The following is a 25262-nucleotide window of genomic DNA, read 5'->3' on the forward strand; positions in this document are numbered from 1 at the left end:
GTCAGTGAGTGAGGAAGATAAGAGGAAGTAATGTCAAGGACTCCAAATTAATGGGCAAGAGTGTGGGGAAGGTTCCCTTGGTATTCTAAGAATGTTTAAAATTCTGAGGTTATGAAGCTCTGGGAGTCTTATGGAAAAATTGGGAAGAATTGAGCGACTGGAAAAGGACATGGACTCTATAGGAAGGCCAATAGAGTCAAATAACCTGGACCCTTAAGGGCTCCCAGTGATTGATTAATCAGTCAAAGAGTGAGTATGGGCTGGACATAGGCCCCCTTCACATATGTAGCAAATGAGCAGCTTGGTCTTCATGTGGGTCCCCCCAACAACTGGAGCAGGGGCTGTCCCTGAGCCTGTTACCTACCTGCCTGGCTGTGGATCCTGCACCCCTTAATGGACAGTCTTGTCTGGCCTCAGTGGGAGAGGCTGTGCCTACTCAGGCAGCAAATAGATGTGCAGAGTGGGAGATTGGGGGGCTGGGGCTGAGGAGTTAGGAGATTGGGGAGGTGGGGGTGGAATGAAGAGGTGTGGAGATTCCCTGAGGTAGACTTTCCCTTCTAAGGGGAATAGGTTGGGGACTTACATGAGGCAGTACTGGGAGGAGAGGAAGGGCTGTTGGGGTTGTAAAGTGAATAAATAAATTTAATAAAAAATTATGAGGTTATAAAAATTCAGTTTCCTGGAACATTGTGCATAGGCTGAGGGATATGGCTTAAATGTCTTATACATCTGTTATTACTGCTCTGTTACAGGGTTCTAGAGATTTTAGATCTTAGGGGGCTGCCATATAATTTTAAGGCTTTTTTTCCTTCAGTGAAACATAGCATGGGTTTATTGATATACTAGTCTTAGTTTTGGCATCTGGATACATTTAGAGTCCCAGGGCCATGACTTATCTTCTAGCCATTTTTTTTTGATAGGATATCATGGGTCCAAAATGAGTGTTGGAGAATTTGAAATTTTTCCGGTTTCCTTGAAACAGTTGACTGGGGCAATTGCCATTTACTGAGTGCCCACCACTGTGTCAAACACTGTTTATCATACAGTTATTCCATTTAAATGATACCACATTCTGATAAGGTAGACAGGGTTTAGATGAAGAAAATGATGCTTAGTGAAGTTGAGTGGCAATTTACAGAGTTGAGAAGAGCTATGATATGTCTCCTAGTCAATCTAAATGCTTGTGGGTTAGGAGTAAATTTGAAGGAATTTACAAGAACATACTTCTTTTATCCTTGCATTAAGCTACTAAAACCTTCATTGTTGTAATAGGCAGTGTAAGCTAAGAATGAGAAACCGTTTATTATATTTTATCCTTGGGATAAAAATGTTGCTGTTACCTATATGACATAGGGAAAGAAGCCCACAACATGTACTCAGTAATTATTTACACCCTGATGGCATTTTCTCCTCCCTCCCCTTCTTCTAGTTCCTCCTCCTCCACTTTCCCTTCACTCCACATACGCCTTCTCCATTTCTCTTCAGAAAATGTGACCTCTCTGATAGATATCAAGCCTTGGCATAACCACTTGCCAAGTTGTATGTTCTATTGAGGCTAGAGAAGGCAGCCCAGTAGGGGGAAAGGGCAGGCAACCGAGTCAGAGATACCCCTAGTCCCACTGTTAGGCGTCTCACATGAAGAACAAGCTATACAACTGTTCCATATGTGGGGGAGGATCTAGGTCAGTTCCATATATACTCCTTGGTTGTTGGTTCAGTTTTTGTGAGTTCCTATGGGTCCATGTAGTTGATTATGTAGCTTTTTGTGGTGTCCTTGACCCCTCTGCCTCCTGCAATTCTTCCTCTTTCCTGCCTAATGTTTGTCTGTGGGTCTCTGCATCTGTTTCTCCATCAGTTGCTGGGGGAAGCCACTTGGATGGCTGTTATGTTAAGCTCCTGTCTGTAATTACAGCAGAATATCATTAACAGTGTCAGGGGTGGGTTCCTCTCATGGAATTGTCCTCAAACTAAATCTGTTTGAAGTAAGATGCAAGTCCCAAACAAATCACAGCACACAGTAGGTCTCATGTGGGAGGTTTATTGGGAGAGAGAAACAGAAACAGCTTTTGGGAGAAGGAGGAAAGAAGAGGGGTTGGGGAGGGTGTGCAGGGTGATGGGGATTTTTATCAGGCCATGACACATGTATGAGGGGACATGCATCAGGGGCCATGGAACATGTACAAAGGGACAGGAGCAATGCTATCACCTCTTGGGCTGCTAGAGATGACGAATCTTGTCGCCAGGTCCCTGAAAGCTGGCTGTAAAGAAGCTTGATCGTCATGAAGTCACTTTTAGCTGTCCATGTATATGCCTGAGTGCCAACAAAACCAGTCATTGGTTGGTCACTCCCTCAATTTCTGCTCTGTTTTTATCCCTGCATATCTTTTAGAGAGGGAAAGTTGTAGATCAAATGTTTTGTGGTTGGGTTGGTGTCCCAATCCTTCCACTGGAAATCTTAACTTGTTACAGGAGACAGCTGGTTCAGGCTTCATATCCTCCATTGTTAAGAGTCATAGCTAAGGTAACCATCACAGATTCCTGGGAGTTTCGCTAGCATAGGTTTCTTGATTTTTAATCACATCTAGTATATAGCAGATTTTCCGGGGAGAATCCCATGGGTTTTGTGATCCTTTTGATACTGTGAGCAGAACCACTGGTTGTGTTTATAGTAGGCTGTCATTTCCCAGACGGCTGTTCTGAAGACAGCTTTAGAAGATAGGAGCCTAATTTGGGCATGCTTAATCTTTGCAAAATAAGTACAAGGAAATAGACATTCCTTGGACCATAGGATAGGCATGCTTAATATCTATAATAAAAATTCTGGGCCCTTAAGCTCAGATGTTTCTTTTATAGCACACACTATTGTGAGTGCAGGTGTCCCTGTTATCAGCTCAAGAAATTAGAGTTCATAGAACTGACAAAACTGCTGATGCTCTGTCCATTATTGTTGCTGTGATTATCAAACAATGATCTAGTATATGTATGAACTGGGGCAGAGGAATGTCTTACAAGAATGTTTTACTTAGCTTTCAGAAGGTTGCAGAACATGGCCCTTTACCTAGATTCAAATTTAAATCAATGTGAATCACAGGCCAGACACTTTACTTTTGTAGTTTGGGGTTGGAATTTGTTTTTCGTCATGTAACCAAAATATAATCATGTTGCCTCCTCCTTTGTTCCTCCAAGGGGTATATTTTAATTAAAAATATCTATGGTGGGAAAATGGCAGTTTGTATTTTTATCTTGACCCTTTATTTCTGGTTTCCTTTCCTGCCATTTGAGAAGACAGTGGGGACTTTAACTGTGACACCTCCTACACCCTCATTAACTCAATAAAGCTGTAGGAGGAGTCTATGATCTGTTGATCCTGTGGGTTGGGGGCAGGTCAGGTAGAAGAGCAGCTGTCTGGTTCTTGCCTTTATCTCTTGTCATAACAAAGGATGTATGGAATATGCAATTACAAGCTTGACACAAATCACTTGGTCACCTGGGAATAAGTTTCTAGGAGAGTTATCTTGATTAGGTTGGTGTGTGGGTATGACTGTGAGAGTTTCTTGATTGAGTGAATTCAAGTAGGAAGACCCATTCTCCACGGGAGTAGCAACATTATCTGAACAGCCTGGACTGTAAGAGTACAGAGAACAGAGTACTACTATGCCTTCATTGATTCATTCATTGCTCTCTTGGCTTGGCTATGGATGTGATAGGACAAAACATTTCAAATTCCTTCCACCTTGATTCCCCTCCAGGAGGGACTGTAAGCTGCTGTGGTGAACTGAATAACTGAACTTTTTCCTTCTGTTGCTTTTACCAGGACAATTTTTTTTTCATCAAGCAATAGGAAATGAAACCTGGCATGTCTCAAATAACTTCTTATGACCAATCATCTAGCCTTATACAGCTGTTAATGTAAAAATTTATCCTGTTAGCTCAAGATGTCAGTGATATCTTTCATATCTGCAGTTATTTGCAGCCTCTAAACAAAAAAGTGGTTATCTATTTAATCATAGTAATAATTCTGAGAGAGAAGGAAGGCTTTAAGGTCAGCAGAAACCTTCAGTTGTGCAGTTCCAGAATTTAAATTCTAATCAAGATCTACTGCTTTTCTTCTTTCTGTCCACTGATTGTGGGCCTGTATCTCTACAGTAACAATCTTTCTTGTTGGATATCTGGAAATATTGCTTATGCTCTTTATAAGAAAATTCATGTGTAAAGCAGCAATCAGTACAGGCAACTAAAATGGATAACTGCTTGATAGGAAGGCAATCCAATCCATGTTTCTCCAATGATTCAAGCTTGGTTCACTCAGCTGGTACAGAAAGGCTCTTTTCACTTCTAAATATCTGTGACCCTCTTTTCTCTCACTGGTCTCTACCCAGTGAGCATAGAGTTAAGTAATTTATAAAGAAAACTAGTAAAAAAGGGGTGCAGGGAGGAAGGGTTTCCTTTTCTTTAAACTTAGTTAAAACTTAAGGACATAATGAATCACCATTTCTAAGCTAAATTTACAATTTCAGAAATGAAGGTGAAATTGCTTCATAGGAAGATCTAAGCACTGCCTAAAACAGTCCCTATTCCTGCACAATTCTCCTCCTGTCATCTCCCTGGGCTTTCATGAGTAGAGCTCTCAGAGCACAGTGATAGAAGTGTCCCACATCCCAGACTAAGTGTGTTCTGTCACGAGATTTCAAACATTGTGTACCTACTTTTCTGGCCGTTTTCAATTGAAGAAAATTATCTTGTTTTCCTAAGTTTTCTTGGTTGCCTTTTTGTCATAGGACTTGGATAAGCTTGCTGGGCAATCCCAAAAGGAAGAGACTTAGTATACACAGTCCTGTAACTGGACAGATAGTGTGATCACCTCAACAATATTTTATGAGACAAATATTAAAACACCCTGGGAGTCGGAGAACAGCAGTGACTTTTTATTGAGAACAGAAACTCCTGACCATTTGAAGCACAGGATTTCCCCTTTCTGTGTCTTTTATAAAGCAGTGGAATATAGAAGGGAAAGAACTTTCAGCCATGAAACCCTCCCTGTGCTCAATTAAGTACTTTACATTTGTTTCTCATTGAGCTCCACCAAACACAAGACTCCATAAAGAAAAAGTAGTTTCTTCATTTGACATATGAAGACACTAAGTCTCAAGAGAGGAAAAATAAACCCTACAAGCCATCCTGTTAAAAAGTAATGTAGCCGAATTTCAGGTGTAAGGTTATCTATTGAAAATATATGCTCTTTTCATTTAATAAAAAGTAACATTTTTTCAACTAAGTCATTTTTCTCACAACATTAAAAGACACAACTCTTACTCAGAATGCCTACTACCACATGCTCTCTGTTAGCTGTAGTTCCTAACTTCAACCCTTCTGGTGTATGAATATAACCTGGAGTAACTGCAGACACTAGAAAAATAAAAAGTTATTATGATGATCACAAGAGGAGAGCTTTAGAGACCGTAGTGGTAGGATATAAATGCTTATGATGTAAATAATGGGAAAAATGGGAAAGGGGTTTTAGCTGCAGAGGAAGAAGGGAGGGGAGAGGGAGGGAAAATAAATCAAGAAACTGCCCAGTATTAGGCATGAAAAGAATCTGCCTTTGAGTTGTTGGTCAGGGGAATCCTGGAGACCCATAATACAATGTAGGATTTTGCTGTTGCTCTTGGATGCTTTCCAAAATTCCAAGGTGAGTTCCTTATGCTGTAGATACCATGCACTTCAAATTGAGCTGAATCTGGCCTAAAAGACTTTTCTCTGAGGACTAGCTGTTATTGTATGAAAACATGCCATGAAATCTGCTAAGAGAGAAAAGAAATAAGTAGTTCTACTCATGTATGATGCCCACGAACACTAACAATGACCAAGAAGTGAAGCTATTCCCAACGGTGCAGTAGTGGCACTTATATCCTAGTGCCACTTGTCACAAGTAATCAAAATGCAGAGAATTGTTGACTGTGTACTACCCAGTCCTAATTCATACATCTGCAACACAACTCTTATACCTAGGGCTCAAGGAACACTGGGGAAAAATGAGGAGGGGTTTTAAGTACCAGATGACACTTGCAAGATTGTGCCTTTTATGTGTGAAAGGTAAGCTGCATCTATCAACTCTCAACGATATAGTTGTGTAAACATGACCCAAATAATGACAACAGCAGTTGTCGTGCCAGTGTGGATAAGAGGTACCTCACAAAACCACACTCCTATATGAAGGGTTACAGGTAATTAATGACTGCTGAGAGAGGGAGACGCAGACTTCCCCAGGGATAAGCCTGCTAATTGATTACCTAATATGAAATGGTCAGAACTGAGCATATTTAAGAAGAAAATGCCACAGATTTGAGAGGTAGTTGGGAGGCATGGAAATGTTTTGAGGGAAGAATAAATTATGTAAACACAGCATATACATATTAAATCTTAAAAGTGTATATGCATATATAATTATTAATTTTGTATCCTATTTGCAAGTTAAAATGAGTTTAATGTTTCATTCTTGGTGCTTTTTGGTGTGTATTACTGTTATTACACCTTAAGCAACATGTGGGGGTGGCTCTGATGCTAAGGTCCTGTTTTCCAATTCATTCTTGATTTGTCAATAAAGAAGCCACGGGCCAACTGCTGGTGGAAGGAATAGTTGGCAAGTCTGGGTCCCTGAACGCAAGCAGACAGACACAAGAAGAGGAGAGGGAGAGTTCATAATGCTTCTGAGGGAGAAAAAGTGACCAGCCATGTGAGATCTCAGACAGAGTAGCTGCAGAGGCTGCTCCTACAGGCAGACAACTAGGGGTGCTTAGCTGGAACTAGATGTAACCAAGAAAGTTGAGGGCAGGTGGAGAGGTGTGGAGCTAAGAGTATTGGTAAGGGCACACTTCCCCAGGCAGGATTTAAGTAGCACCCAACAACTGTGCCAAAAAACCAAATTGGAATTGAACAACTGTGTGTGTCTGTGGTTTTATTCATGGATTTAAGGAAAACTGCATGGAGGCTGGTAAGACACCCTATTCCTGGATGTTAGGTGGGGTAGCAAAAGCTATATGCAACAGCAACACATTTTGGTAAGGCAATTATGGCATTAAATAAGGACTTGGTGTTTGATGGGAAGGGCTTCTGGTCTAAAATGCCAAATTGAGTCAACACATCAAATATGAAAGAACAGTATTCATGTGAATATGAAGCACTTCTGGAATGCAATGAGGAAATTCTCTGAGCCAAATAGGCAAAGATCTCTGGGTATTTGGCTTGATTGTCTTTTCTTATAGGGAGAAAAGATGGTTTTTCTCCTGTCAACAGAACACTGTGAGTTCTGATAGAGAAACAGTCCTGGAGCTGAGGCAGGTAGGTGTTAGGAACTAAACAATGAATTCTGTATATCTCATGGTGCTGGAGTAATTGTCATCAGATCTTCCACCTCAGCCACTGCAGAAGCCATGCTTTAAGAGCAGAACTGTTCTCCTCCTTTTCTAAGAAAGTCTAAAGCAAGCCTTGCCAGAATGGAACTCAACCATCAGTAGTAGCATATGTACTTTCTCATGTAAGACTCATGCTAAAGGAAGACAACCAAATGTGGACACAGCAAACAACAGAAAAATGGTACTTTGTACGAGGGAAGTAAGAAAATGTACCTGAAAATTAAGAGGAAAACTCAGGAGACTGATTTGATCCTGATCCTAAAAGGAGGAAACAAAGATTTCAAGGCAGCTACGCATAATAGACTCAAGGACTTAAAAACATAGAAAATGTGAGTGAAGTATGAAATACTTTTCAGAAGAGAGTAAGCCAGACATATAAAACAATTTTTCCATTGTACAATATGCAATATTTCAATTTTAAAAGAAAGATCATTAAATGCATGAATAGCAGACTGAACATTGCCAAAGGGGAAAAACTGTAGTTGAATGCAAATGGAAAATTAAGCAGAACATGTGTGCAGAAAAGAAATGCCAAAGATATAACTGGAGACTAATGAAGATGAAAAGGAACAAAACAAGCAGAAAATAGTAACATGTACAATCAACAGCTGATTAAATGGATCGATAATTGGCCGGCCATCATGGTACATGATTTTAATCTCAACAATCAAACAAAGACAGAGTCAAAAGCATTGGCAGAGGCAGATGGGCAAAGGGACAAAGGGGCAGAGGGGCAAAGGGGCAGGGGGACAAAGGGACAGGGGGACAAAGGGGCAGAGGCAGAGAGGCAGAGGCAGATGAACCTTAGTGAGTTCAAAGTCAACTAAGTCTATGTAATAAGTTGCAGGACAGGCTCGTGAACACACGCACACTCACAGGCACACTCACACGCACACACACACACACACACACACACACACACACACACACAGCAATGGAATTGATTAATCAAGGAAAACCTAGAATGAATGCATATCACCACACAAAAAATGGAAACATAAGAACCATTTATAATTCTGTACAAGGATCAGACAATCAGGAGTCAGTAGGTTGGATTCATATGATCAAACTGGCAAAGTATATAAAACAAATTGTAAAAAACTGGCAGAATAAGAGTTCCAAAAATTGTCCTGTATTAATCAAAGTACAGTTTCTACACTTGATAACACAGAAAACCAGAGTGTAGAAGATGTTCTTTGGTGAATTCTATTAAAGGTGTAAGCAATGTATCAAATAGAAACACATTAGGAAGAAACTATAATCATCCTGCTAATTCAGGTTTTGTTTAACCTTTAAAATAAGTTATTCTAATTCAGTATTTAGACAGAATATAAGACCAAAACGTATGAGCTTTTCCATGTAGGTGAAAAATATGCTAAACACTTAGTACTTCATTGTATTCAAAACTCTCAATAAAACAAGAACTACGGGGAGCCTCCTTGACCAGAAGAAGGCCATGCATGTGAAACCTACAGATAATACAACAATTAATGATAAAATATCTAAAATTAGAAAGTTTAAATATGATCCAATGCTATTATGGTAATTCAACATTTAGCTGATAATTCCAGTGAAATAACTCACACTAGGGATATAAACTTATAAGAAAAAGCAAGCACATTGTTAGGCAATGTGCCTGCATTTATTAAAATATTTGAAGGCATTAAAAATAAGTACAAGAAATAATAAATGCATTTAGCAAAGATATAGTCCCTAAAAGCAGTAAAGTCATTTTTACAAAGTAGTAAAAGAAGATGGAATTTAGATAAAGCAATCTAACTTGTACGGCATAAAATACATGAAGTATTTTGTCAAAGATATACAAATACTCCACAATGAAAAGCATAAAACACTTAACAAACTATTCAGAAAGTCCCTAGCTAATGGAGCAATGTGCTTTATATGAGAATCAGAGGTCTTAGGGTTGCAAAGATGAAAAGTCCTCTTTAATAGACCCTCAGACAGGCAACTGCGTCACCAGGAACTCCATGTAAGTTTCTGAATACTAATTGTTAACCACATATTACAAATTTTATAAAAGAACAAATGATCTAGGATAGGCAAGCCAATTTTTGGAAAAGACATATAACGTTGGAGAACTGAAATTGACTTAAGGCTCACTATACAATTATTGTAATTGGAGATCACATGTATATGACCCATATTTATACAATCAGACTCTAACAAAGTTGCCAAGGTAATTTAATGTAGGCAGAGTTGATTGTTCCAGCAAATAATACTGGAACAACTGGATGCCGATATGAAAAATATTAATACACACTGAAACCTAAAAGAGCCTGACTGCCTATTAATAATGAATGGATGGGAAAATATGGCATAGTCTTACAAGGAGTCACAACTCAGAAATAGTGTAAGGTAGCAACTGATAACCATGGTAGTCAAAAGAGGCAGACAAGAGAGAGTGTTTCTAATTCTAATTAGGTAAAATTCATAAGAAGGCAAAACAATTATGTTGCCAGATTTAAGAGCCATGGGATTTTTCTGTGAAGGCATAGCTATTTGCTTGAAAGGCACAAAAAGGATCATTCTAAAATAGTGGAAATATTCTGTCTTGATGATGCCAGTGCCTATTGCTACCATAATCTTCCTATCAACATGTTCTTGGGAACCCCGTGTTTCTCATGTGTGTAATTTAAAGATCATGTTATTGCCAGTTAAAATATATTATTAGCTAGACAGCAAGTACCAAACGAGTTTAAAAGTTTTTCTATCTGCTCAAGGGATAAAATACAAAATAGACTTTATAATTTACCAGGTCTTGAGACTACCAATGTCAAAGTTGTGAGACTTGTAGGTAAAGGAAGATTTGAGAGACTGAAAAGTCAATGTCAATAGAGGAAGACAAGAAGAGGGCTAAGTCTAATAGAATAAAGATAAATGTAAAGTGGGAGGGACTCGGCATTTTATATCTGTGCTTAATTTCCTCTGGCTAGGGCTTTTGTGCCCTTTTAATAAGAAATAGTACAGGTAAATGAGAATATAGCCTGGCTTGTAGAACACTTGTTTAGTGTGCATGAAGGTTCATTCCTGGCATGTTTTACAATGAGTGGTGGGAAAGTAAAATGGGAAGAAGTAATTACAGCTACCATGAGGTAGAGGCAATAGGATCAGGTCACCATCAGTTGCTTAATGAGGTTGAATCTGGCCTGGGTGACATGAGAATGTCTAAAACAGAAGCAGCAGCAAGAGCAGTGTCAGCATGGGCAGAGGCAGAGGCAGAGGCAGAGGCAGAGGCAGAGGCAGAGGCAGAGGCAGAGGCAGAGGCAGAGACAGAGGCAGAGGCAGAGGCAGAGGCAGAGGCAGAGGCAGAGGCAGTGGCAACAGCAACAGCAGCAACAACAACGGCAAAACACAGTGCAAGCACAAACAAGTGTTTCTTTCCCATCTGTCCCAAGATAAAAACAAAATTATTTGTAGAATGTTTTCTTTTTTTAAGAGCTCTTATTTATTTTTTTATATTTTTAATTGCATCTTTTTATTTACTTTTAAAATGTTATCCCATTTTCTGATTTCCTCTCCAGAAACCCACTATCCCACTCCCTCCTCTTGCTTCTTTGAGGGTGCTCCCTCACCTACCCACCCACTCCCTCCCATCTTCCCACCCTGATATTTCCCTACACTGGGATATCCAGCCTTGATAGGACCAAGGGCCTGTCCTCCCACTGATGCCTGGCAGATGGAGCCATAGGTGTTCTCTTGGGATGGTGGTTTCATCCCTGGGAGCTCTGGGGGTCTGCTTAGTTGATATTGTGCTCTTCTTATGGGATTGCAAACCCCTTCAGCTACCTCAGTCCTTTCTCTAACTGGGTTCGGTGACTGAATATGAGATGGATCTCTATGTGTGGCAGTCTCTGGATGGCCTTTCCTTCAGTCACTGTTCCACACTTTGTCTCTGTATTTCCTCCCTTGAGTATTTTGTTCCCACTTCTAAGAAGGTCTGAAGCATCTGCACTTTGGTCTTCCTTCCTCTTGAACTTCATGTGGCTTGTGAGTTGTATCTTGGGTATTCTGAGATTTTTGGGGCTAATATCTGCTTATCAGTGAGTGCATACCATGTGTGTTATTTTGTGATTGGTTTACCTCACACAGAATGTTATTTTCTAGTTGCATTCATTTGCCTAAGAATTTCATTGTTTTTAATAGCTGAGTAGTACTGCATTGTAAATGTACCACACCTTCGGTATCAATTCCTCTGTTGAAGGACATCTGGGTTCTTTTCAGCTTCTGCCTATTATAAATAAAGCTGCTATGAGCATAGTGGATCATATAGACTTCAGAAATCCTTTCCTCAGATTTTTCTTCACCAATCAAACATACAGAGGAGGAAATTAAATTTTACATCTAGTATAAATGTACTAGGGATATAGCACACACCAATTGATATATATTAAAATCCCTGTTCTCGATGTTTTGGAGTTAGGATCTACTCTAACACTTACAAGTCATTTAACTGCAAAAAGTTCAATTTTAAAGCAATCCTTTCTCTCAGTTTAAAATCTTGCAGGAAAATATCTTTGTATAGGGGCTTGAGACCCTTGGTTCACCCACAATGTTGAGAAGGAACAAACGAGCCTCAGGACAGTCGCCTTCTTATGCTATTCTTCCTCTGAATAACCTTCATTTCTACCCTGTAACTTAAACATCACACCACTCAATCTTTTTAAAGTTTTTCTTTAAAATAAATTATATGAGCTTACATTATGATAGTTCACCCAACCTGAAAGAATATGTCTAATGTACAGGTTCTTTTTTTCACACATGTATGTGTAGAGGTTGTCTTAAAATAATCCACAGGAAATTCATTCTTTCTCTGAAATGTTTTCTATGAACAATGCTTGAGAGAGCCTTTGACATTAAAATGTAAAATTGAAAATTAAGCAGTGTGAAAACAGAGAGACACTAGCAGATTGACTTTATTTACTTATTATTGCTTTGTAAAATCTTCGTTGGTCTCTCTTGATCCAATTTTGAGAACTAATGGCCATTGTTGGTCAGACCACATTTTCAGTTACAAAGATACCTGTTGGATTTTAAATAAAAAATCCCATCTCTTGCCCAATGCACATTGCTCTTCTATTTCAATCCCTTTTCCTCTACTTGCTTCCTCTTTACATCAAGACTGATCCATAGCTCAGCTGTAGTACTGATATGGAGAGAAGGAGTCTCAGCACAAGTCAGTTAACTGTAACTCAGAGTGTAGGGTAGTCTCCTTGGTACCTGAAAATCAACCATTTTGGGGCTGTTTGTACTATAGGAAATTGGTAGCCATTGTGAGTCAGGATTGTATTCTCAAGAGCAGGCTATACTCTATGACTAGAAGGTGGAGGCAACACATGGTTTTGGTGTTGTATCTCTTCCTCTTCCTTTTATCCTGCTTCTTCTTCTTGGCAGAAAAGGAATAGAGACTTAGAAGATAAAGAAAAATGTATCACTTAACTAGTCCTGTTACATTCTGGTCCATTGATGCTGTCAAAGTGGCTGTCATCTGCTGCTGGCTTTCCTTTAGAGAATTATGAGAGAGTCTTAAAAATCATTCTGGATCTCTACTGTACTCAGCTCTCTGGTATTGATAATAGGTTTCTTGGCTGAACTTTTGAGTCTCTTTTGACCATTTGACCCTTGCAGGCATAGCCATAGCTTCTTGTTCCTAATGAGGATTCTTTGCCTGGTAGAGCTTTTTGGTAGGTGGTCTCTGCTCTTCTCCTTTTCATGGAGGACAGCTCAATCCTCACTTCCCTTCATAGCACTGACATATGAGTGCTCATGCATTTTGCCTACAGCAGAAAAGAGAGTTGAAGAATTTCCATTCTCGTCCTTTTGGTTTTATTCTTTCCACACGGAACTACTGCAGACACTCTAGAATTGCTCTAGTAGATTTCTATGTTTAAAATGCTCTGGGCCAGGGGTTTTCAACCTTCCTAATGTTGTGACCTTTAATACAGTTCTTCATGTTGTAGTGACCCTAACCATGAAATTATTCAGTTGCTATTTCATAACTATAATTTTGCTACTGTTAGGAGTCATAATGTAAATACGTGATATGCAGAATATTTGATAAAGATTTCCCTAAAGAAGTTGAGATCCACAGTTTAAGAACTGCTGCTCTAGACTATGGACAGGCATTCTGTCTGTCATCACTTACTGTATGTGAGAGAGCTCTGCAATGCTCCTCAAAGGTTCCTCACTATGAAACTGCTGCTCTGCCTTTAGCCCCATGATGAGCCCATTGACCTGTCATTATACTTGCTGGAAGGAGAATTTATCCTGCTTATAATATCCATGAGTTGTAATTTCCTGTGTTCCACTGATGAAGAAACTGAGACACAATAAAGTTAAGCAGCAGCTAAGTGGCACTGTTGAGATTTAGCCAAGTGTGATTCAGCTTCGTTATTTATGCTTCTGCCCACAAACCTCTGCTTCCCCTATGAATTAGTAGGGGAATTATGCACTTGTATGTCAAGTACGTCAAGTATACATTTGTTAATACTCATTGACTACCTCTAAAGCCCCAGGATCTGCACCACGTACTTTATATATCATCTCAATAATCACAATTCTCTAGGATAGTAGCTCCAGACTTTTCTAATTTATAGATGTCAAATATGCAATGAATACACTTCTATCTGTGTCCAACCCCAAGGTCACAGTGTTTTTAATTCCACTATGATGTTAAATTGGGATGGTTTAGGGTGTCTACTCATTTTTTTGCTGTTATTTATCATACCTACATGAGAGAGAGAGAGAGAGAGAGAGAGAGAGAGAGAAGAAAGAGAGGTGGAAGGGGTGTCTAATAGGCAAGAGCTCTGATAGGCAAATATCCGAGGAATCTGTTCTATTCAGAATAGAAAAAGTGAGTATGAAGATGGTGAGCTCCTAGGTCTTTGCCAAATGCTGTTGAAAGATTTCTGCTGAAGTTAAGAAAAGGTGAATTTTTAAGATGTCCTGTATCTGCTAAATCACTATCTTTCAGAGCCCAGCATGGGGAAGGCAGATGCTACAAGGAGGTCAGAATTCTCAAGATTCACAAAGCATTCAGGTAGTGTTCCAAACTGGTAGGGATCCATAAATGCTGGAGGAAGGTGGCAGGCAGAGTGACTGACCTTCTTTTTCCAAAGTGTAATATAAGAATGAGATGGAGTGATTATCCATGACAGCAATCTTTCCCAACATCCAGACTGTGCACTTGATCATAAGTTAGAGATTCCCATGTGTCATGAAGATGGTTCTCAACGTCACAGCAATAGGCAAACCTTCGCATAGAGCAACTGGCCTGACAGAGGCTGTACTGTTATCTAGAGTGCTACCAGACGAACAGGTCTTCTACCTTTTTCTCTCATTCTATTAGTTCTCCTCTTCTGTCAAGCTGTGTGTCCAAATGACTCTTTCTTAGTTAACACACCATTTTTTTTAATTCTTTTTCAATTGTGCTCTGAGTAGCTATATGTACTCCTCAAATTTGTATTCCTAGTCACAAAGGGTCAAGGAAGAAAAGTTCAGCCAGGAAACCCAACCCACATCACCTGCTACACAACAGAAAGCCTATATAAAAAGATCTTTTTGCAAAAGGAAATTATCCAAAGGCCCCAGTTAAGCAGATCCTTCTTGTTCATGGCTTCTGTCCCATAGAATAATTCCCACACATTACACTTTCTTGAGAAAAGTCAATAGCAAGAACAGAAGATTTCCTCCTTACCCATCTACTACTTTTAATGACCGATGTTTTATTAACTATCTCTGTATAGATTTTTTGAAAAAAAAAAGGCCTGGAGAAGCTATTATATAACATGGATGTTATAACTGACAAAATTATTTTAGTAGGAAATGTTTTAAAAATAGGTATATTCTAGTGATTCTTTCCTCAGAAAGTTAACGCTGAAAAATGAATGTGTTAGCTCCCTTCTCTTTAGTTATCCTTTAACTCTATGATTATCCTCTCTCATCATTTATAAACCTAAAATAGCTACAAATCAAATTCATTTGAAAAGAGAAATTGGTTAGAGTAGAGAGTATTCCTCTCTTTCTCCTAAAACTCACATGCAGAAACATAAGAGATAGACTTGTGAAATAGTCTGATGAATATTCTATTAACAAGATTTGAAATCATTTCCATAATCTTAGAAGAGACACCGTAAATGTCCCTTTGTGTAATTAAACAGTATTATTAATTTTTTAATTAATTGGGCATTAGGATGGTGTTGTTCCAAAGCAAGAGAGACAAGGACAAATACCGGTTTTTTGATATATGCTCACTAATCCCCACATTTACTTCATAAAGATAGTTTTAGCATATGTTGTGTGGTTGTTGATTGAGATCATGAGGTGAGTATGGAGGGAGAGGGGGGAGCTGAATCTTTGCAATGTCTTAGGAGCCAGTGTACCATGCAGAGACATCTTCAGTGCAAGACGAGGACAAATGACCTGTGTAAACTGTGGAGATCCTGGTGAGGCTAAAGGAACACAGTTTTCTTCTGACAGATGCATGCCGCAGCATAGCAGCCCTACGTTTAGAGATCACACTGTAAATTTCTTTCTTACTGTTCTATTACTACTAAATACCAATGTCTTTGTATATCCTTCATGAACCTCTATCCCCAAGAGATAATCTCAAGATGTTTGTGGATACCCCTAATCAGTTACATTCTGCTTTCTCCTGGCCACAATTCTCTATCATCACTGGGGAATAGCAGTGCCCAAATAGAAAGGTTTCTCCTAACAAAACTTTTCCTCACACTCCTGGTTGAAAAGCTCTACCCAAAGAAGAGCAATATATTTCTTGGCTACAGTAAAGGAACTGACTTAATGGAGCACATATTTGATAACCAAATAGTTAACCTTTAGTTCAGGAACATTTTAACTAGCCAATATGTTACTATCAGTTTGGGAAAGAGAGGGAAAAGAACAGTGGGACACAGTTTGGCATTTTTTTTCTCATACTTCCAGGTCTCATTTGATAAGGATAATTTAAAAGTATCAATTTGACTTGCCTGATAGAGAGGGTGGCTCCTTTAAGAGGTTGTGGCATTTGCAGTGGCCTGAGAGAGAAAGAGGTTTCCTCATGAGGTTTGTCACTTTAAAACCATTCCTAGTCATTCAAACATTGTAATACCTGCTTGCCAGCTTCCTTCTAAGCTCCAGGTAAGTCAGTGTATGCTGGCTTTAAATCCTTATAGAATTATGAATTCTGGCAAGGAGACTGATGCTCCCACAGGATTCTCAGAACTTTAAAAGAACAGATGAGCATTTGCATAACTTTCCATGAACAAGACAGTAGCCAGTGGCAATTTCTAACTTATTTCTCCCTCCCAGAGGGAGGGCTTGGTCAGATGGACAATGAGAGTTTGGAGTCTGGACAAAGATGCTAAAGGTTCTGAGTGTGAAGATAAAATAAGCATCTAGGAGCACTTTTCTATGCTTGAATGTTGAGTGGATGCTGTAGGAATAGAAGATTTGTTTTGTGGGCTTCACTGACAGATGTAGTCGAATATGCTGCTTTGTCTCTCTTACTCTGGAACAACACCATCCTCCTGTCCAATCAATTTAAAAACTCTAATAATACTATTTAATTACTTAACAGTATGTTGAGTAAATTTTTTCTAAAATTATGAAAATTATTTCAAATCTTGTTAATAGAATATTCATCAGATTATTTCACAAGTCAATCTCTTATGTTTCTTCAGAGTTTTAGGAGAAAGAGAGGAATACTCTTTACTCTAGACAGTTTCCCCCTTAAAATGAATTTGATTTGTATTTAGGTTTATAATGATGAGACAGGAAGAACATAGAGAGTTAAAGGATAACTAAAGGGAAGGGAGCTAACACTTTCATTCTTTAGTGTTACAATTTGAAGCAAGAGCAACTAAAATATGCCTATTTTTAACCTCTATGTTATATAATAATAGCTTTTCAGGCTTTAATAAAATCTATACAAGAATAGATAATAAAACATTGGTCATTAACAGTAGTAGATAGGTAAATAGAAAATAGAAAGGATGTTACCCATGCTGCTTTAGGAATGCCAATTTCTTATTTTTCACTAACCAGAGTTGGAGGAAGCCCTGCCAATTAATAATGGCAATGGTAATAATACAAATATGAAGACCATCGCACACCCAAAGTCACACGCATGTGGGCAGAACTATGGTTTAATTCTCATTTAAATATTTTTCCCATATTTATTAAATTGGGTATTTCTTATTTATATTTCAAATGTTATTCACTTTCCCGGTTTCCAGGCCAACATTCCCCTAACACCTTCCTGTCCCCTTCTCTGTGGGTGTCCCCTCCCCATCCTCCCCCCATTACCACCCTCCCCCCAACAATCATGTTCACTGGGGGTTCAGTATTGGCAGGACCAAGGGCTTCCCCTTCCACTGGTGCTCTTACTAGGTTATTCATTGCTACCTATGAGGTTGGAGCCCAGGGTGAGTCCATGTATAGTCTTTGGGTAGTGGCTTGGTCCCTGGAAGCTCTGGTTGGTTAGCATTGTTGTACATATGGGGTCTCAAGCCCCTTCAAGCTCTTCCAGTCCTTTCTCTGATTCCTTCAACTGGGGTCCCATTCTCAGTTCAGTGGGTTAATGATGGCATTCACCTATGTTTTTGCCATATTCTGGCTGTGTCTCTCAGGAGAGTCTACATTCAGTTCCTGTTTGCCTGCACTTCTTTGCTTCATCCATCTTATCTAGTTTGGTGGCTGCATATGTATGGGCCACATGTGGGGCAGGCTCTGAATTGAACCCCATTTTTTAATAGGGTTATTTTGCTCCCTGCACTCTAATTTTGTGAGTTCTTTGTATAATTTGGATATAAGTTGTAGGATTGGTAAAGATCTTTTCCCAATCTGTTGGTTGCCGATTTATCCTAACAGTGTACTGTGCTTTACAGAAGCTTTGTAGTTTTATGAGATCCCATTTGTCGATTCTTGATCTTAGAGCATAAGCCATTGGTGTTTTGTTCAGGAAATTTTCTCCAGTGCCCATATGTTAAAGATTCTTCCCCACTTTTCCTTCTATTCGCTTGAATGTATCTGGTTTGATGTGGAGGTCCTTGATCCACTTGGACTTAAGCTTTGTAAGAGTGAAAAGAATGGATCGATCTGTATTCTTCTACATGCTGACCTCCAGTTGAACCAGAACCATTTGCTGAAAATGCTTTGTTTTCCCCACTGGATGGTTTTGGATCCTTTGTCAAAAATCAAGTGTGTGGGTTTATTTCTGGGTCTTCAATTCTATTCCACTGCTCTATCTGCCTGTCTCTGTACCAATACCATGCAGTTTTTATCACTATTGCTCTGTAATACTCCTGGAGTTCAGGGATAGTGATTATCCTGGAAGTCCTTTTATTGTTGAGGAGAGTTTTAGCTATCCTGGGTTTTTTGTTATTCCAGATGAATTTGCAAATTGTTCTGTCTAACTCGTTGAAGAATTGGGTTGGTATTTTGATGGGGATTGCATTGAACCTGTAGATCGCTTTTGGTAAAATGCCCATTTTTACTATATTAATCCTGCCAATCCATGAGCATGGGAGATCTTTCCATCTGAGATCTTCTTCAACTTTTCTTCAGAGGCTTGACGTTCTTATCATACAGATCTTTCACTTGCTTGTTTAAAGTCACACCGAGGTATTTTATATTATTTGGGAGTATTATGAAGGGTGTTGTTTCCCTAATTTCTTTTTTGGCCTGTTTCTCTTTTGTGTAGAGGAAGGCTACTGATTTATTTGAGTTAATTTTATATCCAGTCACTTTGCTGAAGGTGTTTATCAGGTTTAGTAGTTCTTTGGTGAAACTTTTGGGATCACTTAATAATACTATCCTATCATCTGCAAATAGTGATATTTTGACTTCTTCCTTTCCAATCTGTATCCCTTTGATCTCCTTTTGTTGTCTGATTGGTCTGGCTAGGACTTCGAGAATTATATTGAATAAGTAGAGAGATAGTGGGCAGCCTTGTCTAGTCCCCGATTTTAGTAGGATTGCTTCAAGTTCCTCTCCATTTTGTTTAATGTTAGCTACTGGTTTGCTGTATATGGCTTTACTATATTTAGGTGTGGGCCTTGAATTCCTATTCTTTCCAGGACTTTTATCATGAAGGGGTGTTGAATTTTGTCAAATGCTTTCTCAGCATCTAATGAAATGATTATGTGGTTTTTATCTTTCAGTTTGTTTATATAGTGGATTACGTTGATGGCTTTCCATATATAAAACCATTCCTGCATACCTGGGATGAAGCCTACTTGAACATGGTGGATGATAATTTTGATATGTTCTTGGATTCAGTTTGCAAGAGTTTTATTGAGTATTTTTGCGTCGATATTCATAAGGGAAATTGGTGTGAGGTTCTATTTCTTTGTTGGGCCTTTGTGTGGTTTAGGTATAAGAGTAATTGTGGCTTCATAGAAGGAACTCCCTAATGCTCTGTCTGTTTCAATTTCGTGGAATAATTTGGATAGTATTGGTATGAGGTCTTCTATGAAGATCTGATAGAATTCTGCACTGAAGCCATCTGAACCTGGGCTGTTTTTCGTTGGGAGACTTTTAAGGACTGATTCTATTTCTTTAGGACTTACGGGGTTGTGTAAATGGTTTATTTGTTCCTGATTTAACTTTGGTACCTGGTATCTGTCTAGGAAAATGTCCATTTCCTGCAGATTTTCAAGTTTTGTTGAATATCGGCTTTTGTAGTAGGATCTGATGTTTTTTTGAATTTCCTCTGATTCTGTTGTTATGTCTCCCTTTCATTTCTGATTTTGTTAATTTGGACACACACTCTGTGTCCTCTGGTTATTCTGACTAAGGGTTTATCTATCTTGTTGATTTTCTCAAAGAACCAGCTTTTGCTTCTGTTGATTGTTTGTATAGAACTTTTTGTTTCTACTTGGTTGATTTCAGCTCTGAGTTTGTTTATTTCCTGCCTTCTACTCCTCCTGGGTGTGTTTGCTTCTTTTTGTTCTAGAGCTTTTAGGTGTGTTGTCAAGCTGCTGATATATGCTCTCTCCTGTTTCTTTCTGCAGGCACTCAGAGCTATGAGTTTTTGTCTTAGCACAGCTTTCATTGTGTCCCATAAGTTTGGGTTTGTTGTACCTTCGTTTTCATTAAATTCTAAGAAGTCTTTAATTTCTTTCTTTATTTCTTCTTTGACCAGGTTATCATTGAGTAGAGCATTGCTCAACTTCCATGTATATGTGGGCATTCTGTCCTTATTGTTATTGAAGCCCAGCTTTAGCCCATGGTAATCTGATAGGATGCATGGGATTATTTATATCTTTCTGTATGTGTTGAGACCTGTTTTATGACTGATTATATGGTCAGTTTTGAAGAATTACCAGAAGGTGGTAAGACGAAGGTATATCCTTTTGTTTTGGGATAGAATGTTCTATAAATATCTGTTAAGTCCATTTGGTTCATGATTTCTCTTAGTCTCTCTATGTCTCTGCTTAGTTTCCATTTCCATGATCTGTCCATTGATGACAGTGGGGTGTTGAAATCTCCTACTATTATTGTGTGAGGTGCAATATGTGCTTTGAGCTTTAGTAAGGTTTCTTTTATGTATGTAGGTGCCCTTGTATTTGGAGCAAAGATATTTAGGATTGTGAGTTCATCTTGGTGGATTTTTCCTATGATGAATATGAAGTGTCCTTCCTTATCTTTTTTGATGACTTTTGGTTGTATTTTTCCCATTTTATATGATTGTTTAGAGTTGAGGACAGATAAACAGAATTCAGTTATGTGTGCATATTTCCAGGATTGTAATTTACAGAGCTGGAAAGCACACTACTGTGTTGCCATTTGGAAACTCCCAGAAAAGAAGACCTGTGCAGAGACATTGTGGATGGGTCCGGCACCAAACTTGGCTTTCTGACCTGGATTCCTGACCTTCCAATATGATTTCTGCTGCTTCCAATTCATGGGCTCCAATATACACGCTAAACATGTTTGGCTAATTTTCTTTTTTATTCTTATGAGTTTTGCTTTTCAGCTGTTTATATTTTCATAGGCCAAAGGGCATTTTCCAAAAGAAGAGAAGGCATATTACACAATTAAAAGGCTGACTATTTGCATTTTATGTTGGAACAGGTGTTAGTATTTCAGCTGAAGAAATATGATACCAGAATTCTCAATTCATCATACTCTTTTTAATGTTAAATTTTTATTCTGCTAAGGTTTCTAATGTTTGCACATAAATTGTACTGATTTCTGATTAGTCAATTGTTGTTGTTGGAAACAGAACACAAAACAGACAAAAAAGACAGATAGAAGCACAAATACTCAGACACACACACACACACACACACACACACACACACGAAGAGAGAGAGAGAGAGAGAGAGAGAGAGAGAGGCTAATTTGTAGGACAAATATAAAGTGAAGTGCTCTCCAAGTTCTGGGGTGTGAGTTAGCCTGAATCCCCTTAACTGATGAACTTGACTTTCTTCTTTCCCAGACAAATAAGTCAGTAAGTTAGTTAAGGTGGCAATATTGACGTTTTTGGAAAGGACACATTTCAACATTGGTTTGTATTTAGATAATGCTATTGCCTTGTTGAGTTTCAAAACACAAGAGGCTATGCAGAGGTTATAAGGAAGTATTAGGTAGTGGCTTCCAGCATAGACTATGATTCCTTGGAGAGCTGAGAGTTACTGCAGATCCATAACAAACCTAAGACTTGCCACACAGCTGTGTACCATGCTCTCAATACACTGCCTACAGCTTTCCCTTACCAGTTTTGTCACATGAGGATTCTTGTATTTCCGGCATCTGATGTTCCTGGGACTTTGTGGTACTGTATGTGAATGTGGAAGTTATAGTTTGAGAGCAGCCAATTCCTCTCTGGGGAAAGGAAGAAATATGGGGTCTAGGGGACAAAGATAAAGACAGAAATAGCACCTAAGGCTGACATGGAAGCAAGCTCAGGGGAGTTTAGACCTTAGCTGTATGTGAAGAAAATGCACAAGGGCAGGGGATCTCCAGAAGCATTGCTATGTTTTTCCATGGCTTTCCTGGACCTACTGTCATGGGGACTTTTGATGGACTAGTTATTTTAACTGGTATTACTATTTGGTAGATACAATGCTTATGTTTTGAATCTGGCATTGTTCTTGGATGGGCTACTAACTTCAAGGGTTCCAAAATATAAAATCCCTTTAAAATATTAAAATTTCACTGCTAAGACTGAACCCCCAGTGAACTAGACTGTTGGGGGGAGGGTGGCAATGGGGGGAGGGTGGGGAGGGGAACACCCATAAGGAAGGGGAGGGGGGAGGGGGATGTTTGCCCGGAAACCGGGAAAGGGAATAACACTTGAAATGTATATAAGAAATATTCAAGTTAATAAAATTACATATTGAAAAAAATATTAAAATTTCAATAGTTTACATCGTTGTACACATGATAAATCACCTTTCTATTACAAAGTAAGCTCAATGATCTTTCATTGTTTGCTAAGGATGTTGATGTTCAAAAGGGTTAAAAGTAACTATGATAATAATTGTGAAAATGGTCTAGATCTTCATATCCTTACAGAGTGCAAAGGCTCCTTATCAGTCCTGAGAGCAGGTTTGTCTACAGTCAATTCAAGCAATAGGATACTTGTTTGTGTCATCCTGGCCATCTTTAGCATCACATTCTAACTGTGAAGTGTGCATAGAGTTTGGGAGAAAAAAAGATCTTATGGAAATGTCACACAGAGTTGGTTGCAGGAGAGAGATGAGAGTGGAACTTGTGCTTAAACGTATGGTGAACTGGTTAGGGGCAGTCTAGAAAAAGGTGTGGGTACAGGTGGAGAAACGTGTGTATTTGAGTGTGTCTCCCTGTGTCTAAACACATATATGATGTGCCCGTTAAAGCCAGAAAGGGGTGGTAGATCCCTTGGATCTGGAGTTACAGGTAGTAGTGAGCCATTTAACATGTGTCCTAGGATCTGAACTCTTAAGCCATCTCCCCAGCCCCAGTGGCAAAACTCTTACCATCCAGAATGCTGGGAACTGGATAAAGATCAAATGCTATCACAGATGTAATTAACATGCAAGTAATGCAGCTTTCACTACTATAAACGGTAGCTTTCAAAAGGGCAGAGTGGTGCTGAAGATGCACTGTGGGGGATGTGGAAGTCAAGCTTGTGAAGAAAAAATGTGGGGTGGAGAGCAAGGTGCCACAGTCTCCTGAGGCTCCTCAGAAGAGTCCTGATCTGCTGTACACAGAGTTAGATCTAAATTGGCTCCTGGCACACCAGTGAGACAACAAAAAGGAACTGAGATCAGGGCAGTGGCCGATTCTTCCTTTTTCAGGAAAATCCTCACAGGTGATAATAGTTCTCAATTTGTTCTGATTTATGTCATTAGGCAGGACTTTCATTAGAGTACAGTGTGGTGACAAATGAATGGCCGAGGATTTAGGGGCTTACGATTGGCTCAGACACTTATGGGCTGGGCAATAAACTCAGAGCTCCCCAGGAATTGGTCTCTGGAATCAGATTTACCAGGATTGGTCAGGTGACTCAGTTGCCTAGCAACACAGACAGCCTGTCCCTCCCTCCCTCCCTTCCTTTCTGCCCTCCCTTCCTCCCTCTTTCCCTTGCTTTTCTCTATAATTATAAAAAAATTAAATGGATAAGAATATAAATCAGTTTTTATTTTACTTTTCTTCACATTTCTGATTTTGTTAATCAGTGAAGACTATAACTAAATTCTTTTTTATGAAAATTGTGTTAGATAATGTAATCTTAAGGATAGTTTACATTTTTAGACATTATTGTCTTTCTCACTGTGGCTGAAATTAAGCTTCTCTCACGTCATATATACCCATTTCATACATTGTAAATAGCCTGCTAGTTTGTTTTATATGAATATTTAATAATTTACTTTATTGTAGCTATGTTAGTATTTTTAATGCCTGAATGTACATGTATTCGTTTATGGAATACAATTACTTCTTCTCTCTACAGTTACTCACAGAAGTATGTCTGCACTTGCTATCTTCTATGTAATTAGTGGTAATTTTCTCTAGTTTTCTCATCAGATTTGTAGAGTACTAGCCCATACATTTCTCAGCGTTCTGACAACATAAGTAGGTTCTCGCTTCCCTGGAGTCACTTCTATGGTCAAATTGTATCTTCCTACACCAAAGCAATTAATGCCTCTATCAGCCCAATCATCCTTCCCTTACAGGACCACTGTTTGGACATCTTTTATGTAAAGTTTCATGTTATTGGATTTTTTTTTTTACTTTCTTTCTTCTAGGTAAACCCTTCTTTTTACACTCCTGATTTGGTGACACAAATCATGAGAAAGAATAAATTAAGAACTAAGTCATTTGATGGGTTGACTGGCAGGTGAATTCTGGTGGGAAATAGTTTCCCTGAGCGACTTGATTTTCAAGGATCAAGGATCAAGGATTCAAGGATCTTGATTTGTCCATGAACATTCTGAATTATAATGTCTGATTTTTATCTGAATTGATTCTTTATCATAGCTGAAAAAACTTAGGATTCTCTCTTTACTTCTGGTATTTGAAAATTCCTAATAACCTGACTGCATATGGATCCTATTTGTCTATGTCCTGGATACTTAGGAGCTGAGTGCCCTCCCCACTGCAGTTAAGGGAAATAGATAAATATTAACTGTCTTTTGGTAACTTATTCTCTTATGTTTTATACTTTCTTCTTGTAATTCCTGCCAGCTATAAATCAGAGATCTTGAATCAGTGCTGTGACTGTTAGATTATGACTTTCTTCTTTTTATTGAATAGTTTTTATTTACATTTGAAGTGCTATACCCTTTTCCAGTTTTCTGGCCAAAAAACACCCTATCCTATCCCCCTCCCTTCTTCTATGAA

The 25262-nt window shown here is 38.9% G+C and overlaps 1 pseudogene; it reads left to right on the plus strand.

Annotated features, from left to right (window-relative positions):
• The first annotated feature begins 6136 nt into the window (after positions 1-6136).
• LOC116893212 overlaps positions 6137-25262 on the plus strand; it is a 33509-nt pseudogene continuing 14383 nt past the window's right edge.

Source organism: Rattus rattus, chromosome 2 (assembly GCF_011064425.1).
Source record: "Rattus rattus isolate New Zealand chromosome 2, Rrattus_CSIRO_v1, whole genome shotgun sequence".
NCBI classification, from domain to species: domain Eukaryota; kingdom Metazoa; phylum Chordata; class Mammalia; order Rodentia; family Muridae; genus Rattus; species Rattus rattus.